The sequence below is a fragment of the Chelonia mydas genome, chromosome 4 (assembly GCF_015237465.2).
Source record: "Chelonia mydas isolate rCheMyd1 chromosome 4, rCheMyd1.pri.v2, whole genome shotgun sequence".
Taxonomy (NCBI): domain Eukaryota; kingdom Metazoa; phylum Chordata; order Testudines; family Cheloniidae; genus Chelonia; species Chelonia mydas.
In genome coordinates, this window is record NC_057852.1 from 92,745,139 (window position 1) to 92,769,001 (window position 23,863).

At 42.3% G+C, this 23,863-nt stretch overlaps 1 protein-coding gene across 6 annotated transcripts in view; it reads right to left on the bottom strand.

Annotated features, from left to right (window-relative positions):
* Positions 1-23,863, bottom strand: part of ATP10D (ATPase phospholipid transporting 10D (putative)) — a 114,622-nt gene that overhangs the window by 81,779 nt on the left and 8,980 nt on the right. For 2 of the 6 annotated variants that reach the window (XM_007071023.4, XM_043544401.1), the window contains exon 1: positions 65-388. The exons of 1 other annotated variant lie outside the window; for it this stretch is intronic. The gene's annotated coding sequence lies outside the window, so the exon portion shown is untranslated. Of the gene's footprint in view, positions 1-64; positions 391-11,213; positions 11,309-13,828; positions 13,959-23,863 lie in introns of those variants that run through there. 3 more of the 6 variants (XM_037897839.2, XM_037897840.2, XM_043544403.1) reach the window with 3 other exon arrangements.

Below are 23,863 nucleotides of genomic sequence, written 5' to 3' on the forward strand. Positions count from 1 at the left end.
CAAAGGAAGAGGCGGGGGGGCCGGGGTGGAAGGAAAGAGTTAGCAGCAGGGGTTTCACGCTTACCAGTCCCGCTATGCGCATCACAGCGTCACGGCCACGAGCCCCCAAACCCCGGCGGAGACGCGGCCGCGCAGCGTGGCCAGGTCACGCGGATGGCGCTTCTGCCCCAGCCATTTCCGCGGCCGAATCCAGCGCCGCTGCGCCCCGCGCCTCACTCAGCACCAGGTCCCTGCCTTCGCGAGGCTCGGCTGGGACATCCTCCTGCCCCGGGGGGCTGCAGGGAGCAGCGAATCATAGCCCGGCCTCGCCCCCTCTGACGTCTCCTCCAGGCACGTCTTGAGCGCCTCTCCCTCGCTCCCTCTGTTGGGAGCATCGCAACCTTTCTGTGCTCTAGTATGTTCACTCTTCTCTCCGGACCTCGCTTCTCCTTAGTTTTACCTTTCCTGTCTTCTGCTCTTTGCTTCCTATCTGCTCCCTTTTCTTGTTCTATCCTCTCCCCTCTTCCTTCCTTCTCCTCCGCTGTTCCACTCTGCCCTTATCCCGTGCTCTGTACGGCGTTGAGGGGGAGAAATGGCATGTGCGCCCATTCACGGTACAAAATTTCTTGGAGGTATGACGTTCACAACTTGTTTTAACAAAGCTCCAGACCTGCTAACTTGCTTTGCTTTGGAGGAGGAGGCTTTCTTATTTTGGGAATTCTTTTAGGGCAGTGTTTAAATTGCTCTTGCAACGTGTGTGTTTGAATGAGTTATTAAAAACTTCACTTATGATTATTTGAATTTCCCCGAAGATAAAAATTTCACCCATTTTAAAACAGCAACCCTAGAAACTGAGAGAAAATAATTAACATATAAGAGGAGTTACTGAGTAGCTGTAGAATTGGCGAAAGCAGTGGTGTTTTCCTTTTGTTTGTTTTAGAAGTGTGAGGGGTAAAATACACGCACACACACTGATTGGGATATGAGAGACCACAGAATCATAGGTTTCAGAGTAGCAGCCGTGTTAGTCTGTATTCGCAAAAAGAAAAGGAATACTTGTGGCACCTTAGAGACTCACCAATTTATTTGAGCATAAGCTTTTGTGAGCTACAGCTCACTTCATCAGATGTATTCAGTGGAAAATACAGTGGAGAGATTTATATACACAGAGAACATGAAACAATGGGTGTTACCATACACACTGTAACAAGAGTGATCACTTAAGGTGAGAGCTATCTGCTACTCAAGATCCATAAACCTGGAAATCGTGGACGCCCCATCATCTCAGGCATTGGCACTCTGACAGCAGGATTGTCTGGCTATATAGACTCCCTCCTCAGGCCCTATGCTACCAGCACTCCCAGCTGTCTTCGAGACACCACTGACTTCCTGAGGAAACTACAATCCATCGGTGATCTTCCTGAAAACACCATCCTGGCCACTATGGATGTAGAAGCCATCTACACCAACATTCCACACAAAGATGGACTACAAGCCTTCAGGAACAGTATCCCTGATAATGTCACGGCAAACCTGGTGGCTGAACTTTGTGACTTTGTCCTCACCCATAACTATTTCACATTTGGGGACAATGTATACCTTCAAATCAGCGGCACTGCTATGGGTACCCGCATGGCCCCACAGTATGCCAACATTTTTATGGCTGACTTAGAACAACGCTTCCTCAGCTCTCGTCCCCTAATTCCCCTACTCTACTTGCGCAATATTGATGACATCTTCATCATCTGGACCCATGGAAAAGAAGCCCTTGAGGAATTCCACCATGATTTCAACAATTTCCATCCCACCATCAACCTCAGCCTGGACCAGTCCACAAAAGAGATCCACTTCCTGGACACTACGGTGCTAATAAGCGATGGTCACATAAACACCACCCTATACTGGAAACCTACTGACCGCTATTCCTACCTACATGCCTCCAGCTTTCACCCTGACCACACCACATGATCCATTGTCTACAGCCAAGCTCTACGATACAACCACATTTGCTCCAACCCCTCAAACAGAGACAAACACCTACAAGATCTCTATCAAGCATTCTTACAACTACAATACCCACCTGCTGAAGTGAAGAAACAGATTGAGAGAGCCAGAAGAGCAGCCAGAAGTCACCTACTACAGGACAGGCCTAACAAAGAAAATAACAGAACGCCACGAGCCGTCACCTTCAGCCCCCAACTAAAACCTCTCCAACGCATCATCAAGGATCTACAACCTATCCTGAAGGACGAGCCATCACTCTCACAGATCTTGGGAGACAGGCCAGTCCTTGCTTACAGACAGCCCCCCAACCTGAAGCAAATACTCACTAGCAACCACATACCACACAACAGAACCACTAACCCAGGAACCTATCCTTGCAACAAAGCCCGTTGCCAACTGTGTCCACATATCTATTCAGGGGACACCATCATAGGGCCTAATCACATCAGCCACACTATCAGAGGCTCGTTCACCTGCACATCTACCAATGTGATATAGGCCATCATGTGCCAGCAATGCCCCTCTGCCATGTACATTGGTCAAACTGGACAGTCTCTACGTAAAAGAATAAATGGACACAAATCAGATGTCAAGAATTATAACATTCAAAAACCAGTCAGAGAACACTTCAATCTCTTTGGTCACTCACTTATAGACCTAAAAGTTGCAATTCTTCAAAAAAAAAAAAAATTCAAAAACAGACTCCAAGGAGTGACTGCTGAATTGGAATTAATTTGCAAACTGCATACAATTAACTTAGGCTTGAATAAAGACTGGGAGTGGATGGGTCATTACACGGAGTAAAAGTATTTCCCCCCTCCACCCCCGTTCCTCAGACCCTCAGACGTTCTTGTCAACTGCTGGAAAGGGCCCACCTTGATTATCACTACAAAAGGTTTCTCCCCCCCTCCCCTGCTGGTAACAGCTCACCTTTAAGTGATCACTCTCGTTACAGTGTGTATGGTAACACCCATTGTTTCATGTTCTCTGTGTATATAAATCTCTCCACTGTATTTTCCACTGAATACATCTGATGAAGTGAGCTGTAGCTCACGAAAGCTTATGCTCAAATAAATTTGTTAGTCTCTAAGGTGCCACAAGTTCTCCTTTTCTTTTTACAGAATCATAGAATATCAGGGTTGGAAGGGACCTCAGGAGGCCATCTAGTCCAACCCCCTGCTCAAAGCAGGACCAATCCCCAACTAAATCATCCCAGCCAGGGCTTTGTCAAGCCTGACCTTGAAAACCTCTAAGGAAGGTGATTCCACCACCTCCCAAGGTAACCCATTCCAGTGCTTCACCACCCTCCTAGTGAAAATTTTTTCCTAACATCCAACCTAAACTTCCCCCACTGCAACTTGAGACCATTACTCCTTGTTCTGTCATCTGGTACCACTGAGAACAGTCTAGATCCATCCTCTTTGGAACCCCCTTTCAGGTAGTTGAAAGCAGTTATTAAATCCCCCCTCATTCTTCTCTTCTGCAGACTAAACAAACCCAGTTCCCTCAGCCTCTCCTCATAAGTCATGTGCTTCAGCCCCCTAATCATTTTTGTTGCTCTACGCTGGACTCTTCAAATTTTTCCACATCCTTCTTGTAATGTGGGGCCCAAAACTGGACACAGTACTCCAGATGAGGCCTCACCAATGTCGAATACAGGAGAATGATCACGTCCCTTCATCGGCTGGCAATGCCCCTACTTATACAGCCCAAAATGCCGTTAGCCTTCTTGGCAACAAGGGCACACTGTTGACTCATATCCAGCTGATCGTCCACTGTAACCCCAAGGTCCTTTTCTGCAGAACTGCTGCCTAGCCATTCGGTCCCTAGTCTGTGGCAATGTATGGGATTCTTCCGTCCTAAGTGCAGGACGCTGCATTTGTTCTTGTTGAACCTCATCAGATTTCTTTTGGCCCAATCCTCTAATTTGTCTAGGTCCCTCTGTATCCTATCCCTACCCTCCAGCATATCTACCACTCCGCCCAGTTTAGTGTCATCTGCAAACTTGCTGAGGGTGCAGTCCACACCATCCTCCAGATCATTAATGAAGATATTGAACAAAACTGGCCCCAGGACCGAACCTTAACCTCCGCTTAATACTGGCTGCCAACTAAACATGGAGCCATTGATCACTACACATTGAGCCCGATGATCTGGCCAGCTTTCTATCCACCTTATAGTTCATTCATCCACCCCATACTTCTTTAACTTGCTGGCAAGAATACTGTGGGAGACCGTGTCAAAAGCTTTGCTAAAGTCAAGGAATAACACGTTCACTGCTTTCCCCTCATCCACAGAGCCAGTTATCTCGTCATAGAAGGCAATTAGGTTAGTGAGGCATGACTTGCCCTTGGTGAATCCATGCTGACTGTTCCTGATCACTTTCCTCTCCTCCAAGTGCTTCAGAATTGAGTCCTTGAGAACCTGCTCCATGATTTTTCCGGGACTGAGGTGAGGCTGACTGGCCTGTAGTTCCCCAGATCCTCCTCCTTCCCTTTTTTAAAGATGGGCAATACATTAGCCTTTTTCCAGTCGTCTGGGACCTCCCCCGATCGCCATGAGTTTTCAAAGATAATGGCCAATGGCTCTGCAATCACATCCGCCAACTCCTTTAGCACCCTCGGATGCAGTGCATCCAGTCCCATGGACTTGTGCTTGTCCAACTTTTCTAAATAGTCCTGAACCACTTCTTTCTCTACAGAGGGCTGGTCACCTCCTCCCCATGCTGTGCTGCCCAGTGCAGCAGTCTGGGAGCTGACCTTGTTCGTGAAGACAGAGGTAAAAAAAGCATTGAGTACATTAACTTTTTCCACATCCTTTGTCACGAGGTTGCCTCCCTCATTCAGTAAGGGGCCCACACTTTCCTTGACTTTCTTCTTGTTGCTAACATACCTGAAGAAACCCTTCTTGTTACTCTTAACATCTCTTGCTAGCTGCAACTCCAAGTGTGATTTGGCCTTCCTGATTTCACTCCTGCATGCCTGAGCAATATTTTTATACTCCTCCCTGGTCATTTGTCCAATCTTCCGCTTCTTGTAAGCTTCTTTTTTGTGTTTAAGATCAGCAAGGATTTCACTAAAAAGAAAAGGAGTATTTGTGGCACCTTAGAGACTAACCAATTTATTTGAGCATAAGCTTTCGTGAGCTACAGCTCACTTCATCGGATGCATAAAGTGGAAAAACAAGCCAAGCTGGTCACCTGCCATATTTACTATTCTTTCTACACATTGGGATGGTTTGTTCCTGCAACCTCAATAAGGATTCTTTAAAGTACAGCCAGCTCTCCTGGACTCCTTTCCCCCTCATGTTATTCTCCCAGGTGATCCTGCCCATCAGTTTCCTGAGGGAGTCAAAGTCTGCTTTTCTGAAGTCCAGGGTCCATATTCTGCTGCTCTCCTTTCTTCCTTGACCAGACACGTCGTTTGTTCCACCAGCAGTCTATATGCAAACTCTTGGTTACAAAACACTCGGCAGTCTGGATTTTGGCAAACAGTGCAATTAGTGAGAAAGTAATTGCTGACTGGCATTTTAAGCACCTTGTCATCTAACCCAGAGCGTGGCTAATCGGTGTTTAGAGTGCCAACTTCAGCTGGTAGTTAATATGCAGATTAGACTGTCCAATATCATTAACACCCTTAGAGCTAAAATGGGGCTAGTAATAAAGAGAAACTTTGCAAAATGTCTGAGTAGAAAAGTGCTTGTATTGTGAACTCTCACACCTTAGTTAAAGGGAGAGAGGCAGTTGCTCTTTAATAAAGGCCTCCTTTCTTCCAAGTGCTCATTATGTTTAAGTGTTACATAAATCTTTCTTTTTGAATTAATATGCAAACTAGATACCATTAATTTGGGTTTGAATAGAGACTGTGAGTGGCTGGGTCATTACACATATTGAATCTATTTCCCCATGTTAAGTATCCTCACACCTTCTTGTCAAAAGTCTAAATGGGCCATCTTGATTATCACTACAAAAATTTTTTTTGTCCTGCTGATAATAGATCATCTTAATTAATTAGACTCTTACACTTGGTATGGCTACTTCCACCTTTTCATGTTCTCTGTATGTACATATATATATCTTCTTACTATATGTTCCATTCTATGCATCCGATGAAGTGGGCTGTAGCCCATGAAAGCTTATGCTCAAATAAATGTGTTAGTCTCTAAGGTGCCACAAGTACTATTCTTTTTGCGGATACAGACTAACATGGCTGCTACTCTGAAATAAATCTTTCAGGCCTTCTCTCTATATTGCTGTATACATAAAACACAGATCACCTTTTAAGGGTTTTTCTTAGCAGATGAAAGCAATGTTGGGGGTACTGCTATGATGGGTGGGGGTTAATATTTCTTAGTTCTTGCAAGGGAGGTTGACAAGCTTGATCATTTGCCAGGTCAGGCTGCAATTTGAGACAGCTTGACCCTACTGAACCTTCAATCTAATCACCTTATCAACGCAATCAAACAATGCTGTTTTTATTTTGCTTGGATTATGCCTCTAGCTGTAACAGCCGTGTTAGTCTGTATTCGCAAAAAGAAAAGGAGTACTTGTGGCAACTTAGAAACTAACCAATTTATTTGAGCATAAGCTGTAGCTCACGAAAGCTTATGCTCAAATAAATTGGTTAGTCTCTAAGGTGCCACAAGTACTCCTTTTCTTTTTGCCTCTAGCTGTGGAGAAACTGCCCATGTTATCAAATCATTTGTTTAGAGTTGAATAACAGGTATCTGAATGAGCCAATAAATCCTATTCAAACACCTGTTAGGGAGTCCAAACATAACTGTTGTATTCTTATCTCCTGCACAGTCACTCCCCCCAAAACACAGATACACACACAAATATTCTTCTCAAGTAAATCACATCTCAGACTGTGTCCATTTACAAAGAACTGAGGAGAAATTCGTACTCTGACACCATCTTCTGGAGGGGTGGGAGGGATGAGTTTTAGAAAACTTCTTTGGGCTGTACAGAGCCTACTATAATGGGGTCCCAATCTTGACTGGGGCCCTCAGGCACAATCCCAATATCACTATTTAAATCATAATAAAAAACTGACACCTGTATCTAGATGTGTTCTCCCTACCACATGCATGCCTATATGCCAGAGGTTTGACCCACAACATAAATATTTAGTTTGCAGTGTTATTGTAGACATGTTGGTCCCAGGATATGAGAGAGAGACAAGGTGGGTGAGGTGATATCTTTTATCAGGCCAATTTTTGTTGGTGGAAGAGACAGAAACAAGCTTCCGAGCTACATGGAGTTCTTCTTGTCTCTCTCATAAATATTTAGTGACATACAACACATTCTGCATTAAATACCGTGGAAGTTGCAGTGACATATTCATCCTATAGACTGGAATAATGGCTATGGAGGGGCTAAGAACATAAGAACAGCTATACTCAGGGCCGTCCTTAGGCATATGTGGCTGCGTAGGGCACCCAAAAATTTGGGGCACCACTGGGTCTTAGTGTCCACCCCTCCAGCCTCTTCCTCTCCCTGTTCTGACCCTTTCTGCAGCCTCCCATAGCTAGCTGCTGTAGCCTGGTGACTCTTATTCCAGAGGGGATCTAGTAACTTAAAAGTGAAAACGCCTTCCAGCCTGACGGAGGGATTAGCACAACACTGAAACTGTTAAAGAGCCATTCAATTGGTAATGAGGCCATTTAACAGGTACTTGCCAACCCATAGGTATATACTGTCAGTTTCTGAATTTACTGACAAAAATAGTTGTGCATTACTGTAATATTTACTCAGAACATGTTAGTCTACAGGACCTTGGTTTAAAATTTGCTTTAAAAATATTTCATTAGAAGATTGCTGAAGATTATAAAGTCACATCTCTAAAAATACTTGCATAGGTTTTTAGATCCACAGTCTGAGTATTCATCTTTAACCTTAAATGCTTGGATCTTCAGACATATAGTTTTTTAAATAAATCCTTCAAAAGACCACTCTTATCTAAAATACACATTTTAAATTTAATTACTATAGTACAAAAAAACTTGCCTCCAAAGTCTTCTTGTCCTTTCTGTCCATCCCTTTCTCCCTTCACCCCCCTTTTGAAGAGACGCTAGCCCGTAAAGGGAAAACACCCCTTTCCTTCCACATAGCTGGACAAACGAGTTTCCCTTTCTTTACTTCTGATTTCATGAACTAGTTTTAAGAGAACCCTCCAGCAAAATCAGTACCTTAGTAAGATATAAAATCCTTTGTTATGTCTAAAATCTTTGGAAACATATTTTTTTAAAGTTGGTGAAATTTCATAAACATGTCTGTTGTTATGGAGATCACACAAAGAAAATTAGTGTTCCCTTTTTCTAAAAACAATGAACATTGTTATAAACACACTAAAACTCTGTGACTGATTAATTTAAAATAATGTCTTTGTTTCAGTGAGTTAAATATGTAGTAATCTGGAATGATTACTTTCTGGAGACTTAAGAGTACATTTAAAATATAAAATCAGCTCAGAAATACTGATTAAGAAAATGTAAAACAGAGAAGAGATGCATCATGTATTCCTTAATATTTAAGATTGTATTCAGCAGGACAGCTGACTTGCCCTTACTACAAAGGTTTTGCAAATAAATCTTTGACAAACTTCAGGGTATATCAAAATACTTGTGACTGATATTTTTTATTCCTAAATTTAGAGCTTTTAATTAGGTACCTTCTGCATGTCCAGTCTTCACCTTTTGGCGTGCAGTGGAAAATATGCTCCATTTTATTGTGAAAAAAACACTCTTCTGCAATTTCTTTCTAATGTCATTTGCTTCACTTGGGTTCAGAGATTTGGCTTGAAGGGGGAGAGCAGGGAGGGGGAGGGAAGAGAAGAGGGAGACAGTGGGGAGGGGCGGGGCCTGGGCAGAGTCGGGGAAGGGTCTGGGGCTGAGCAGGGTTAGAGTATGGGTGGGGCCACAGCTAGCCTCCCTAAGCGGCAGCTTCACCCACCACCCTTGACACCAGGTAAGAGCAGGTCTGCTCCCACACATGCAGCACGTGCTGCAGTGTCCTTTGGCAGGCTCCATATTGACAGAGCCAAATGCATGGGAGCCGCACATTCTGCATGAGGGAGAGGGTCTGGGGGTCTCTGCAGGGAACTGTGACTCTCCACCACCGTGCGGCGGGCTGGATGGCTCAATATCCTTGCTGCCTTGTCCCTCCACCCCTGGGCTGCAAGCCCAGGTTGCCGTCGGGCATAGGGGCACCAGTTTAATAATACTTTGTAGGGCCCCATAAATCCTAAGAATGGCCCTGGCTATACTGGGTCAGATCAGTAGTTCATCTAGCCCAGTATCCTGGCATTGGCTATGTTGGAAGACAGAATACTGGGCCAGATGAACCAGTCTGACTGAATATGTCCATTCTTATGTTCTCCAATTTGTTAAGATAGTTTTGAATTCTAATCCTGTCCTCCAAAGTGCTTACAAACCCTCCCATCTTGGTGTTACCCACAAATTTTATAAGCATACTCTCTATTCCCTTATCCATCTCCTGTCGTCCACTCCCAGCTTCTGGCAGGCAGCGGCTAGGGACACCCAGAGAATGGGTGATCATCTTGGCTAATAGCCTCCTAATCATCTTGGCTAATAGCCATTGATGGACTTTTTGTTTACACTGGCACTTTCGTCATTAAAATTTTTGTTGCTCAATCGTGTGAAAAAACAGCCCCTTGAACAGCAAAAGTTTTAACGATGAAAAGCACCAGCGTGGACAGCGCTTCGTTGGCAGGAGCCACTCTCCCGTCGATGAGGCTATTGCCCCTCATTGGGGTCTCTCCCAGCGACAAAGAGCAGCTACACTGTGCATGTTACAACAGCGCGGCTGCAGCGGCACAATCACGCCATTGTAAGGTGCTCAGTGTAGACATAGCCTTATTCTTTTTTGAACTGACTTATAGTTTTGGCCTTCACAGTATCCCCTGGCAATGAGTTCCACAGGTTGACTGTGTATTGTGTGAAGAAGTACCTCCTTATGTTTGTTTTAAACCTGCTGCCTATTAAATATATCGGATGACCCCTGGTTCTTGTGTTATGTGACGGAGTAAATAACACTTCCCTGTACACTTTCTCTACACTTTTTTCTTTTTGTGATTTTATAGACCTCTATCACATCCCCCTTAGGCATCTCTTTTCCAAGCTGAACAGTCCCAGTCTTTTTAACCTCTCCTCACATGGAAGTTGTTCCATACCCTTACTCATTTTTATTGCCTTTCTCTGTACCTTTTCCAATTCTATATCTTTTTTGAGATGGGGTTCCTGCAATGCCTATTATATCAATATTCTCACTTAAAACCATGTACTCTAGTTCACCCAGCTTAGTATTTAGACTTATAGCATTTGTATATACTTATAAAATTTTCACTTTTTAGCTGTCTACTGTTAGGGGATGTAATTGAATGGGACTCTTTTTCATTTGACTGTTTTTCTTCAGTTCCCACCTGTACTTTATCAACTTCTATCCTCTCTTCTTTTCTAGGATATAGAGCATCTCTGTTAATAGACATCCTTGGGATGTCTCTGTCTGAACCATGTGCTCCTCTGTACCTGTGGGCTTTCTCCCGGCCCTTAGTTAAAAACTCTTCTTAATTTTTACCTTTTTAATTTTACATACCAGCAACCTGGTTCCATTTTGGTTTAGGTGGAGCCCCTTCTTGTATGGCTCCTCCTTTCCCAAAAGGTTCCCCAGTTCCTAATAAACCTAAACCCTTCCTCCTTACACTATCGTCTCATCCGACACACATATTGAAACCCTGCAGTTCTTCCTGGCTAACTGGCCCTGCACGTGGAACTGGAAGCATTTCAGAGAATGCTACCAAGGAGCCCTGGACTTTAATCTCTTACTCAGCAGTTTAATAACCTGCCCAGCCTAACTCTGCTTAGTTCCCTACATTAAGACCAAGTAATTAGGCTTTAATAGGGAAGCCCGAATTTCACTCTTACAGCTTATATTTCATATATTATCTTGCATTCCTGATTCTACGGATGCCTTAAAAATTCATCTGCTAAGTAATATTACAGTTTTCATGCAGATTTATATTTAATTACACCAAGCGACGTTAATGCAGAGTTAAGGATGCTTGGTGGTATGTCATCCCCTTGCAGAATGCTGACTTGAGCAAAAGTCAAACTTCTGAAAACTGGGGAAAATGCACAGTTAAGGTTGCCCATGAAACCTTATCTCTGCCCTCTTTCAGCAGTGCCCTAATACACTGTGTTAACACACATACCTTTATGCTGTCAACTCCACAGCTGCTGAAATGTACAAGCTCTTCACTTTCTTTTATAACCCCGTTCACTCTCTCCCACAGGATCCCATGTAACACTATTAAAGGACAAAAAGAAAAAAAGAAGGGGAAAAAATTCTAGTCTAAGTGAATTTCCTTGTAGCACATAGGCTGTCTGCAACAAAGCCAGGGATTTAACTGACTTCTGTTCCCACCTCTGGCAGAGGACCTATGCCTCATTCTCCACTCATCTTTCAACAGCTACATATCACATGGAACCATATTGACCCCCTGTATTAGTCATCAGCATTGTTGGAACACTATAACTTGAGCAAAGGAGTAAATGGTTGCCATAGTCGGTTATTATCCTCTATAATATCCTCACACTTTGTCAGTGGTTTACACATCTATTTTTGACACAGCTGAGGAATGCTGAGAACCCTGGATTTTATTCTGTGCTTAGCCCTAGAGAGGAATGTGGTGTAGTGTAGAGGTTACAGGCAGCACAGCCAAGCATGTAGGTTTGGCACTTTCATCCTGAAAGGCAGTCCCACGCATTGGAGAGACTTCAGTTCTATTGCCAGCTCTGTCAGAAAGTGATCTTTCAGTTACTTTATTTGTAAAACTGGTGAATAATACTTGCTTCTCTCCTAAGTTAGAAGTAAGAGGCATTGCTCAATAACAAGAGCTCCCACACAGAATTAACACCAGGAAGTAGAAGAGCTTAGACAAGAACTCATGATTAGGGCTGCAGGGTTTTCACAGAGGTAAAAATGTCACAGATACTGTGATGTTTCTGTTTATCTGTGACTTGTCTTTGTGTATGCAATTGTAATAAACTCACCCAGCAGTGATGGCTCTTGTGACTTCTGTCCACAGTGCTGGGTTTGGCTTTCCACTGCAAGCATTGCGACCTGACTCACAGACTTGCAGCACCTCTCACTCAAATTTGTCTCAGCCACCCCGCACCCCATCATGATGGAGGGGCAGTGGGGCCAAACCTGAGTGGTCCTTTGACTCCATTCACCACGATACAATGCCTGCAGTAGCAAGCTGGGCCCAACCCCACAGGACCGGAGCCTCCACACACACACACACACACTTTAAATGGCATTCCCATGACCTTACACACCATTTCCCCCTAAACCTGTGATTTTTAACTAACTGTACCATGATTGCTCTGTGATTTTTTATTATAAACACTGGGACAAATCTGCAGCCCTACTCATGATCTATTCCTGACTCCTAGTCCAGCACACCAAAGGTCCATGAAAGATAGGTGTTTCTGTGTCCCCCTTGTCTGGAGCTCTAGCTCTGTAACTGTAACTATAATATTGGGAGCCCCAATTAGTATCCCATCAGCATAGCCCAGTTTAGATACTGAATTTATTCTAGGCCAAGTTGAGCTATCATGATGGGATAATGATCAGGGCTTCCTACATAGTAGACACAGAGTAAGAGCTCTGGGTGAGGGGGACACCGCAGCAATAGCCACTCCCTTTCAGCCCATGAAAGAATGTGCAGGGTGGGAGCTGAGAGAAGATGATGATTTCTAGTCTCAGCTCAGTAGAATAACACCAGGGATGGGCTTGTCCCACTATATGTTGACTTATCCCATTTTACTACAATGTGGTGAAAATTCCCCATAGCTAATCTTCAGCCTTATCTTATCTTTAGCTATAAACATGTTATTAGCCTCTTTACATTGCTACAATTTATAAGAATTTTATTGTGCATCAAAATGGCTTTGATGTGCAAACTAAGAACACTTGTATATCCACAGTACCATTGTATACATCATCTATGTAATTCTGCAAGTTTCTTTATCAGCCAATTATATCTGGCCCATAAAATAACCTTAACTCTGCATCTTCATTTTATGAATCCATTTTACTGGATAGTAAAGAAAGCTGAACCAGTCATTCACATCAAATAATCTATCAACAAATGTAGACTTTCTTTCCGCTTGTTGAAGATCTACAAACAGATTGTGATTATTCTCAGATTTTTTTTTTCATTTCATTTTACTCAATGAATTTTTCAGCAACTTTTCTTACCCTCTCTATATTGATTGTGAACAGATCACTGATATTCAATATCCAAAATAAAAGGTGAGTTGGCTAGTTGTTCTTGTACATACCACATGGAATTATTGGTTGTTTATATCACATGGTATTATTTCTGTTTCCTGACTGGATGAGTTTAACATTTATAATGAAGAGGATGATTTGAGATGCCAGGGAGGATTTGACTCTTTCAGGATTTGTCCATACAAGGAAGAAGGGGGTTTTCTTACCATGTATTAGGTAACACATAGTAAAATCTTAGTGAAGACAGACTGTAGTTTTTACAAGTTTTAGCAGGTCAAGGTGAACATTAGGGGGAAGCCAAGAACTTACCTTTATATTAATAATAAATGTGAAAACTACAAACTGTGTTAGCTAATGTGGTATACCAGTGAAGGCCAAGCCTCACAGGGAGGAGATTAATGGCATTAGGGCATTTTAGAAGATTTTAAACCTCTCTCTTCTGGGCCATGCAAGATTTGCCTAAGGCATTCCACAAGGAGTAAAGACAGACATTTCCCTGCACATGCCACTTGCCTCCCTGGTCCTTACCGGAGCTTATGAAATGAAGAATAGGCCTCTCCTTCCTCACCATCCTAGGTCCGGAGATTGGATAGAATTCCCACTTGTGCTGTGCATCTGGGAGACACCGCGAAACAGATTGGCTTCAGCACTGCCTAACCTGTTCGAAGAACCCAGAGAAAGGAACCAGGGAATACACCTTATGAGTCAGCAAGGCGTGTGGTATGCCTCTGGACAGAGAGCTCTAAGGCTTTTCCATGCCATGTGCTGGGAAGCTTGTGTTTGGGACAAAGTATTTGGCTGCCTGGCCAAAAACTATAAAAGGCAGCTGCACTATCTCCATTTTGTCTTCATTCCTAATTCTTACCTCTGGGGTAACTTTTCTATAAATGAAGCTTTGAATAAAGGACTGAATGACCCACCCAAGCTGTGGATGTGCTCCTGTGGGACTTTCAAGCCAACAAACTACCAATACTGCTAAGAGCTGATATGTGGAGTTTGAAGTTTTGTATGTATCTGACTGCTTTACCATTTAACAACGCTCTTCTTGTTCTTTCTTTTTTCTTTATAATAAACCTTTAATTTTAGACACTAAATGATTGGCTGGCAGCATGGTATTTGGGGTAAGATCCAACCTAATAGTGACCTGGCAATGTGGCATAGAAAAGAAGCCCTTTGGGGTTCAGAATAACATTTTGTACAGTGAGCAGAGGTTTTTACATAACTTCTCACTGTACTGGACCTAGGTGCTGATTGGAAGCCAGAGAACTGGAATGCAATAAGGGGGCTGTGTGATTTCTTTTTTTAACTTCTTGATAACCAGTGTGGGGGATCAGAAGTACAGTCTGTGACTGGTTGGTGAGTTTAACTTCAGTGTTAACCACCAGTTTTGAGAGTATCTGTTCTCCTTTTTGCAGCTTGCCCTGACCTCAGCATTTTCAGTAGGGGCTACCACAGGCACACCGGGTCACAGTCACCTTGTATCAATCTATTTGTGCAGGTGTCTAAACTCAAATTTGTCTCTGACTGACATAAGCGCTCTGTTATGGTGAGGCGGTAAAACTACTTCCCTGAATGGTGTTGAGCCACGATCACCCCACTGAGGTCGACGTGAGTGTAGACACTGCATGATCTACATCAACCCTAGCAGTCCTACAGCAGCATTGTCCCACAATGCCTGACAGTGACTGCTCGTCATAATTGTGAACTCCACTGCCCAGAGGTCATGGAAACTGGAAGCCACACACTCCTTTAAAAACCCTGCATTTTTTTGAAATGCCTTTTCCTGATTGTCCACCTTGATGAGCACAGCTAGCAGCTTTCCCTTGTTGCATGCAGTTGCCTGATGAAAAGTGCTGGCTCCATGCACTAGATGTGCACTGCACTCCTGCCTAAAGTAGACAGAAGATATTGGACTTCCCATGGGGAGAAGAGGCCAGGCAGGCACAGTTATGAACCAACCGTAGAAAAGTGGACATCTATGAAAGGTTGAATAGGAGATACAGGTGAAGGGGTAGGAGAGGGATCAACAGCAATGCCACTTGAAATCAAAGGAACTGCAGCAAGCATACCACAAAGTCAGCTGCAGACCTGCCACTTTTACGAGCTGCATGCTATCCTTGGTGTGACCTCACCAGCACCCTGCAGACCACCATGGATACCTCCAAGAAGCCCAAGACAGAGATCCCTGCTGTAAACAGTGAGAGTGAGGAGGAGGAAGGGGGACACGCGGCAGGGGCATCCAGCTGTGCCATGAGTCAGTACTTGTTTCACAATCCACTGCAGTCTAATCGGTCACACCAGCCAAGCAAGGTCAAGCCTGATAAAGGGGAAGGAACCTTGAGTAAGTCTGTGCATGCATTTTTCCTTACAATATTTAAACAAGAAGATGGCGCACGGCCCAGCCTCAAGTCAGCAGGATACAGGTTTCATTTTTTGACTCATAAGAGAAGAATAGTGGAACGACAAATAGAGGTAGAGTTGATATCTGCTTTCATTCCCCCGTAGGAATGGCTTCATGAGGTGGGTTGGAGCAGTTTGTTTATATGTCTAAGGCTGTCTCTTTTATCCTCTGGAGAGATCTTGATGAAACTTTCATGAGATACTCTGCAATCCTCTGTCAAAGGTTTCCAGGGATGGCAGCCTTATTTCTTCCTCCGTAGTAGAATACTTCCCCATGCCACTCCATGAAGACTACAGTAGTCACTGTTGCAGTAAAGGGACAGGCCCAGGCAGCTTCAGGATGCCAATAGCAGCTGTGTTCTCTATGCCTTTGTAACCTTCAGGAGTGAGGTATCAGCTAATCTCTCCACTGTCTGTTGAAAATAGTGCCAGTATTCAGTGCCACTGACCTATACTCATAAGTTAGGAAATAGAGTCCGAAATGTTATTGTTTCATGCAACTGAAGATTTCCCTTGTCATTGCCTCCTCCCTTGCCCCGCCAGGCCATACTTACCATGGCTGGAGCTGGAGAGCGGTGCCGTGCTGAGGCGCTCCAAAGATAAAGTGTCAATAAGCATGTCGTTCTGCAATGTATCTTTCCCTGTCTGTTGTGACTGTAAATCCACTAATACAGCTGTCTGTTTTATCTGTAGTTGCTGTTGTTGAGGACTTGAGGGGTGCCCCCTCCTCAACCACAGAACAGCTGATTCTGTGAGGAGGAGAAAGAAGCAGACTAGGAAGGATATGTTCAGTGAAATCCTGCAAGCCAGTGCTGCATCAGACCATGAACAGAGAGCCTGGAAGGTGAATATGGCAGACAGGAGAAAGACTGAGGAGTCCCAACAGGAAAAAGGAGAGGGAGATAATGGGGCTTCTCAGGCAGCATATAATCATAGCCTTAATTATGAAGAACATAACTGGCAGCTATAACCATTGGGATATTTTTCTCACTGAGATCCAGTTTTGTGAGTAAATATTGCCAGCACCCTTCAATCTACAGAAAGCACATTCCACTATCATTCTGCACCCATGGAGTTGGTAGCTGAATCTTTCCGTGGCGCTGTCAAAGTGGCCAGTGTCTGGTTTCATGAGCCAGGGGAATAAGAGGTAGGCTGGGTTCCTCAGGATCACTACTGGCCTTTCAGTATCACCAATGGTAATCTCTGGTTGGAAAAAGATGGTCCTACTTGCAACTTTCTGAAGAGTCGTGTGTTCTTAAAGATGCAAGCATCACACACCTTCCCTGACCAGCCTAAATTGATGTTAGTGAAACACTCCAGGTGATCCACCAAAACTAGCATAACCATAGAAAAGAAGCCCGTTCTACTGAGGTACTCTGTGACAAGTGTAGTTAATTATCTTAATTTATTATTATTAATTTATTATTATTAAGTATCCATTTATTGTGTGATGTTATGATTCATCAATATGTTATATTACATATATTCATTGTATATCAATCAGAGTTAATTTGTAGGATTATAGAAGTATAAGATTGATCAGCATTTAGAGGAACAAGGTAGTAGACATGAGTAAGACAAGCTGAAATGCAATAAACTGTGGGCTGAGGCCTGCAAGACTTTAGCTTAGCTATTTTAGGCCTTGGAGACAAGAAATGATGACACAAGTCAATGACCAAGAAATAACCGAAAAGATTATGGGAAAGAGGTACCAACTGGTAATATTGCAAAGTATAGCTGGAAAGATTCAATTTAAATTATAAAATGCTGTAACAATAAATATTGTCTCTAACACAGGCCTTAACTGCAAGATAAACGTGGTAAGTCAATGTTAACAAAAACCTACACAGCCTATAGAATTTGGGGTCCCTTGTGTTTCTAGGGGACACAGGCCAATAAAAAAGAGAGGGTTGACATCTGCAGCTGCTGCACGAATGCTACCAACGACCTTGAATTGATTATTGCTATGTCCCTCAACAATCTGTGCTTGACGAAATCATCAGGTCCCCTGTTGTGGCGGTTCTTCCTGCGGCCCCGCAAATACCAAAGGATCAAGGGTTCTGTATTTGCAGTGTTCATGACGATCGCGCAGAGTACTGCAGGCTCCGTGATTCTGTCAGAGATGGTCGACAAGGAAAAGTGCTGCACAGGTTTGTAAGATTTTTTTTTAAGTGCAAAAATTATGGGATATGTATAACATTAGGGGATGGAAAAAGGTGCATGATGGGAACTCGCTCCCTTGCTCCCAATCACCCCTGCACTACTTGTTTCTACTCCATGATGCACTGCAAAAATTTTCTGGATGGTCGCGTGCGTAGGGTGACCAGCTGTCCCAATTTTATAGGAACAGTCCCGATATTTGGGGCTTTGTCTTATATAGATGCCTATTACCTCCCACCCCTTTCCGATTTTTCACACTTGCTGCTTGGTCACATTGGGATACCTACCCATAGTGTACTGCACTGTGCTTTGACACAAGCACTCCTGGTGAGTACAAAAGCTGCCAAGTATGCATGTGCACAACCAATAAACTAACTGCAGTGGCTTTATGCCGATGTAACTTGCATCAGCCAATGATTGTAGTGTAGACATGGCCTCAGACACAGGCAGAATGGAAACTGGATTCTTTCCAGAACTTGCAACAGCTCTAAAAACTAGTTAAATAACAGTTAATCTGATTCTGATCTCACTTACTCCATGCAAATCAAAAGCATCTTCATGATGTCAGTGGTGTTAAACCATTGCAAAGTCCATGTAAGTTAGAAGAGAACCAGGGCCATTGTCTCCTGTACAAAGTGATCCATCTCTTTACTATAACAGACATTATCATTCCATGTAAATACCACCTCTTGTACTTCAAAGGACCTTGTGCATGCAAATAAATCAGAAGTAGTCCTGTGATTAACTTCACACTCCTTCAGTTGGGTACATAATGGCTTCAAGTAAGCTGACAAGGTTTTCTTGGCGCTACAAATACAAGATTCATAGGTTACAGTGTGGCATGATGTGACAGAATACAGAATGGTTTTATTGGCATGAGTCTGAAATGACCACATTACTCATGAGTTATCAAGTTACAAGTGAGTTATTTGTGTCATTACAAACAAGTACACAGTTTTTCTCTTTTAATGTTTATGTATCTGATGCTGTTCAACAGTAGAAAATAGCCAAATTCTGCTCTCACTTATACTGGTGAAATCAATGGAGTTGCACTGGTGTAACTAAAAACAGAATTTGCCCTCGGAGTCAGGGAGCTATAGTTCATTATTGAAAATGTCAGTTCTAGTGTACTCTATCATGTCTAATCACACTAGTGAAGCACCAATCAAGTCAACACTAAAAGTTGGGTGCTAGCAGAAAGCAAGCTGGAACACCTTTTAACACAGGTCTCCTTAAAACTGCTTCCCTAAAATCAATGCTCTGCTCAAAACATGAATACAGTATTTTGAACTGCTTAGTAAGTATACATTGCTAGATATTTTTTTTTAATTACATTTTTCTGGAGTGGATCAGGCCTCCTTTTCATCCTGAAATGTATTCCTTGTGTATGGATATTATTCATGAACATTAACTATCTGCTTTGTTCTGGTTATTTTATTGGTGAGAGTGCTAAGTAATTAAATATTTTGTCCTGCCGCTAATATAGTATTTAGTAGTCTTGAAGTCTAACTCATTACCCTGCTGAAGCATCATTGCTACAGAGCCCAAGAGCATCAATTTAGAGGCTTCTTCACCATAGCTAGTGCTCAGATGAGAGATGGTAAGGATTTGAGAATGCATGTAAGAACTAAGATATTGTGAACAGGAAAGAAAGGAAATAGAGCACTTCTGTGATGAGACTCTATTATGAAGTAGTTAACAACTGTAGGTGAACAGAAGCTGGGTCGGCAAGAGTTGGCAAGTAATAATGGAAAAAATTAATCTCTGGATAGACAGGAAGATCTGCACTTGGTCAGAGCAATGCCGAAGGTGGTGGAGGGGAAATGATTTCCAGTGAGTGAAAGCTGAGGGGAAAAGACACATTAAAGCACTGTAGTATTTAGTTGCTGATGGAATATCTGGATTCTGCAGTTTTGTTATGGATGTTGTCTTGATACTGTGATTAAGTATTTAGTGTCTCTGGCAAATTTTTTGCAAATTGTGTAAGTCAGCCTGGACAATTACTAAGGTTACCTACCCTTTCTAGTTGCTAGTTGTAGTAATATGAAACCCAAAGCTTGTCACGGTGGCAATATCAGTAGAGCTGTCCAGATGAAGAAATACACCAGTGCATCATTCAGATTCTATGTTAAATTGTGGTGTGTAATTACTGTAATCTTTCAATGATTTTAAGTCTCTTAGGCCATGTCTACACTAGCACTTATGTCGGCAAAACTTTTGTCGCTCAGGGGTGTGAACCCCGCCCCTTCCCGAGCGACATAAGTTTTGCTGGCGTAAGTGCTCGTGTGCAAAGCACTATGTGGGCGGGAGATGCTCTCCTGCTGACATAGCTACCGCTGCTCATTGAGCTGGTTTTATTATGTCGACAGACGAGCTCTCTCCTGTTGGCATAACGTGGCTACACAAGTGCTCTTACAGCGGCACAGCTGTACAGCTTTGCCATTGTAAGCTTGTAAGTGTAGATATGACCTTAGTTTCTTTTTACTCTCGTTATCCTTTACATTTTGCAGTTATCTCTTTAATAGACATTTTATACGACAATGTAGGAGTTCACATAGTCAAAACTGTTGCAAGTAACAACAAAGACAAAATGACACTGGTTACTTTAGTACAGGTTTCAGAGTAACAGCCGTGTTAGTCTGTATTCGCAAAAAGAAAAGGAGTACTTGTGGCACCTTAGAGACTAACCAATTTATTTGAACATGAAAGCTCATGCTCAGATAAATTGGATAGTCTCTAAGGTGCCACAAGTACTCCTTTTCTTTTTACTTTAGTACAGTTCTTTTATAAACATCCACGATATCCTCTCTATATGTGGCAGCCATTGGTAGATCAAAGTCTATTCACTACCCTTTAACAAGGTTTGGCAGAATTCAATTTTTATTTTTAATTTTATAATTTTTACAGATATCACTGTTTATTTCTAAGCATGTTTTCAATTTTTATAAATTTAAATTTTCATAGTTGTGGGATATTATGGGGGATCAGTCACTGGGGGGGGAGTCAGACAATAATTATTTAATGACAGACACTGAGATTTAAAAAGTTAAAGATTTAAAACTGTTAAAACACAAATTGTCAACATCAGATGTCCAAATATACAAAATAAAATTAAGCTCTAGGGTCTCAAGCAGCATTTTTCTTGCTCTGTCTATCTGTAAATTTCTATTATTATCAATGGAAATATTTTTTTGTTGATTTGTGTGTTTAAAATGGACATTTACCAATAAAAATCTAGTCCTTCCAAGCCTACTTTTAACTGATATCCATGGACTTTAAATATAGCATAACAATAACTACATAAGATCTCTAATAATGTAATTACTAGTGCTTGAGACTTGAAGATTTATTGATGATAATGGCAGTGGACTATAAACTGGCCTGATTTTAAGAAAGATAGTTTGATGTGTGTGTGTGTAAATCTGTAGGATAGTGGAGATGTGCTGACTGTATGAATCCACTGTCCATGGCACAATGCCTCTAGGACCAGCAGACGAGTGGCCCAGCTGACCCTGAAGGAAGTGCAATGTGCATATGTACATTCAGCTGTACTGGTCAACCATGCTCGCCAGAGCAGCAAAGGGGGTATGACTCTACCTACACCCCACCCTGGAACTTAATTTTGATCAGTCCTGGTGCTTGATGAATGCAAGGACTGTGATTGTGATCGGTCCCTACACTGGGACACAGGTGGGCAATAAACTTTGAACACACACTTCCAATCCCTTCTCATGCAAGTTTAGACACAATCTATCTCATTTTACAGCCCATTGTTATACCTAGGTGTGTAAGTTAAGGCATCCAGATTCCACATGTGGGCACTGAGATACCTGTTTTATGTGTCTAAGGCCAATTTGAGCACCCACGTGCAGGATTTGGATGTCCTAATAAGGCCCCCATATTTCAAAATTGAGCCTCCCCTTCCAATTTAATGTATATCCCCCAGTTTATTTAGCACTCAATTCTGCTTTTGTATATTTATGCACAACTCCCACTTATTTCAATGAGAGAGGTAAGTATTTTAGTGTCTGAGGAGAGAGTGGGGCTTTCAGAGTGGAATTTTCAAAAGCATAACTGCTTCTACTGAAGTCAACAGGAATTTTATCTTTGACTTCAATCAAAACAGAATTAGGCTACCAGTAAAAGACTGAGTAAAATTAGAGTTTCTGAAATGTGCTGGGTTTCCAGGCTTAGAGAATGAAATTCTCTATTTATCCAAAGAACAGTTATGGAACATATCCATATGAACTCCATACTGCCTCTACAATGTGCGTTATCCTAGAGGGGATTACCTTTAAGGGTGATAAAACAGTTCAGTCTTCATGCCTAGTTTGGATTTTTCTCGGAATTAGTGCCAATGATAAGTTTTGAGTATCTAGCATTTGTAGTTAGTAATAAATACACAAAATATTTTAATATCATTAATACGTAAGTTCCCCAAAGTGATATTTGATAGTGCTATCTTTAAAAATTAAGGGCTGAGATTCTCAGCTGATGTACTCCACATAGCTCCATTGCAGTCATGCTTCATGATGGATCCAGATAAGGATTACACAGTGTAGATGTTGCATTAGGTATCTTTAAATATTATATGCAAGAAACAAGACACATAGATAACTACAGTAGAACCATAATGTGATGACATTATGAATCGCAGAAGTATATTATATATATTTTAAATTAATCCCTCATATTGCTGAGATCAGATGGACACAGTGGATGCATTTACACGTTGCTAATGCAGAAATTTCTACCCTATTGGCTGTTACCAAGTGTTGGTACAGCATGTTTTACTGTATGTTCCAATTTCTGCTAGATGTTTTAATTGAAAGTGCTAAGAGTCACCACTGTTTACCTACAGGGCATTTCCTTTTATGTTTTATTAAATACAAAGGAAACATCTTGAGAATGACAAAATATTATTAAATATCAAAGTATATTGTCTCATTCTTGTGAAAATCTACATGCAGGGAATGAAAATGAGATGAAAATCAGAACTGATATACTGATTTGTTTCGTTAGCATTAGAAGCGAGGATAATATTATTTTTCAACATTTTGCGTGTCATTAGAGTGGCTAGGTCTGTACAACCCCTGGTCCTTCTGCTTGCCTTATGTTCAGCCTTTCCAGAACTGCATAGCTTCACAACTGGAAAGTTCTCCTCCTATCCTGGCATAAGGGACTCCTCACTCAGACTGGCTATAAAGAAAAGCCATCAAACCTATCCCCACCTGTGACCTTCATATATGGCAGCAAGATGCAGAATGATCAAAGGGGAAATATTTGCATTGGTACCTTCATCTTGAACATCTATGGGAAACATCTTGAACATCGGAGATTAGCATAAAAATATTTGCTTTGTATGAGCATTTAATGGGTCAGCCCCTTGCACAGGTTGATTACTTGAATTACAGCCTCTGTAGGCAGAGTCCTGTGGCACCTTATTGACTAACAGACGTATTGGAGCATAAGCTTTCGTGGGTGAATACCCACTTCATCGGATGCACGTAGTGGAAATTTCCAGAGGCAGGTATAAATATGCAAGCAAGAATCAGGCTAGGAATAACGAGGTTAGTTCAATCAGGGAGGATAAGGCCCTCTTCTAGCAGTTGAGGTGTAAACACCAAGGGAGGAGAAACTGCTTTTGTAGTGGGCTAGCCATTCACAGGATTGTTTAATCCTGAGCTGATGGTGTCAAATTTGCAAATGAACTGAAGCTCAGCTATTTCTCTTTGAAGTCTGGTCCTGAAGTTTTTTTGCTGACAGTCCCTACCTAAAAGGATAAATGGACACAAATCAGATATTAGGAATGACAATATACAAAAACCTGTAGGAGAACACTTCAATCTCGCTGGACACACAGTAGCAGATTTAAAGGTAGCCATCCTGCAGCAAAAAAACTACATGCGTCCGACGAAGTGGGTATTCACCCACGAAAGCTTATGCTCCACTATGTCTGTTACTCTATAAGGTGCCACAGGACTCTTTGCCGCTTTTACAGAT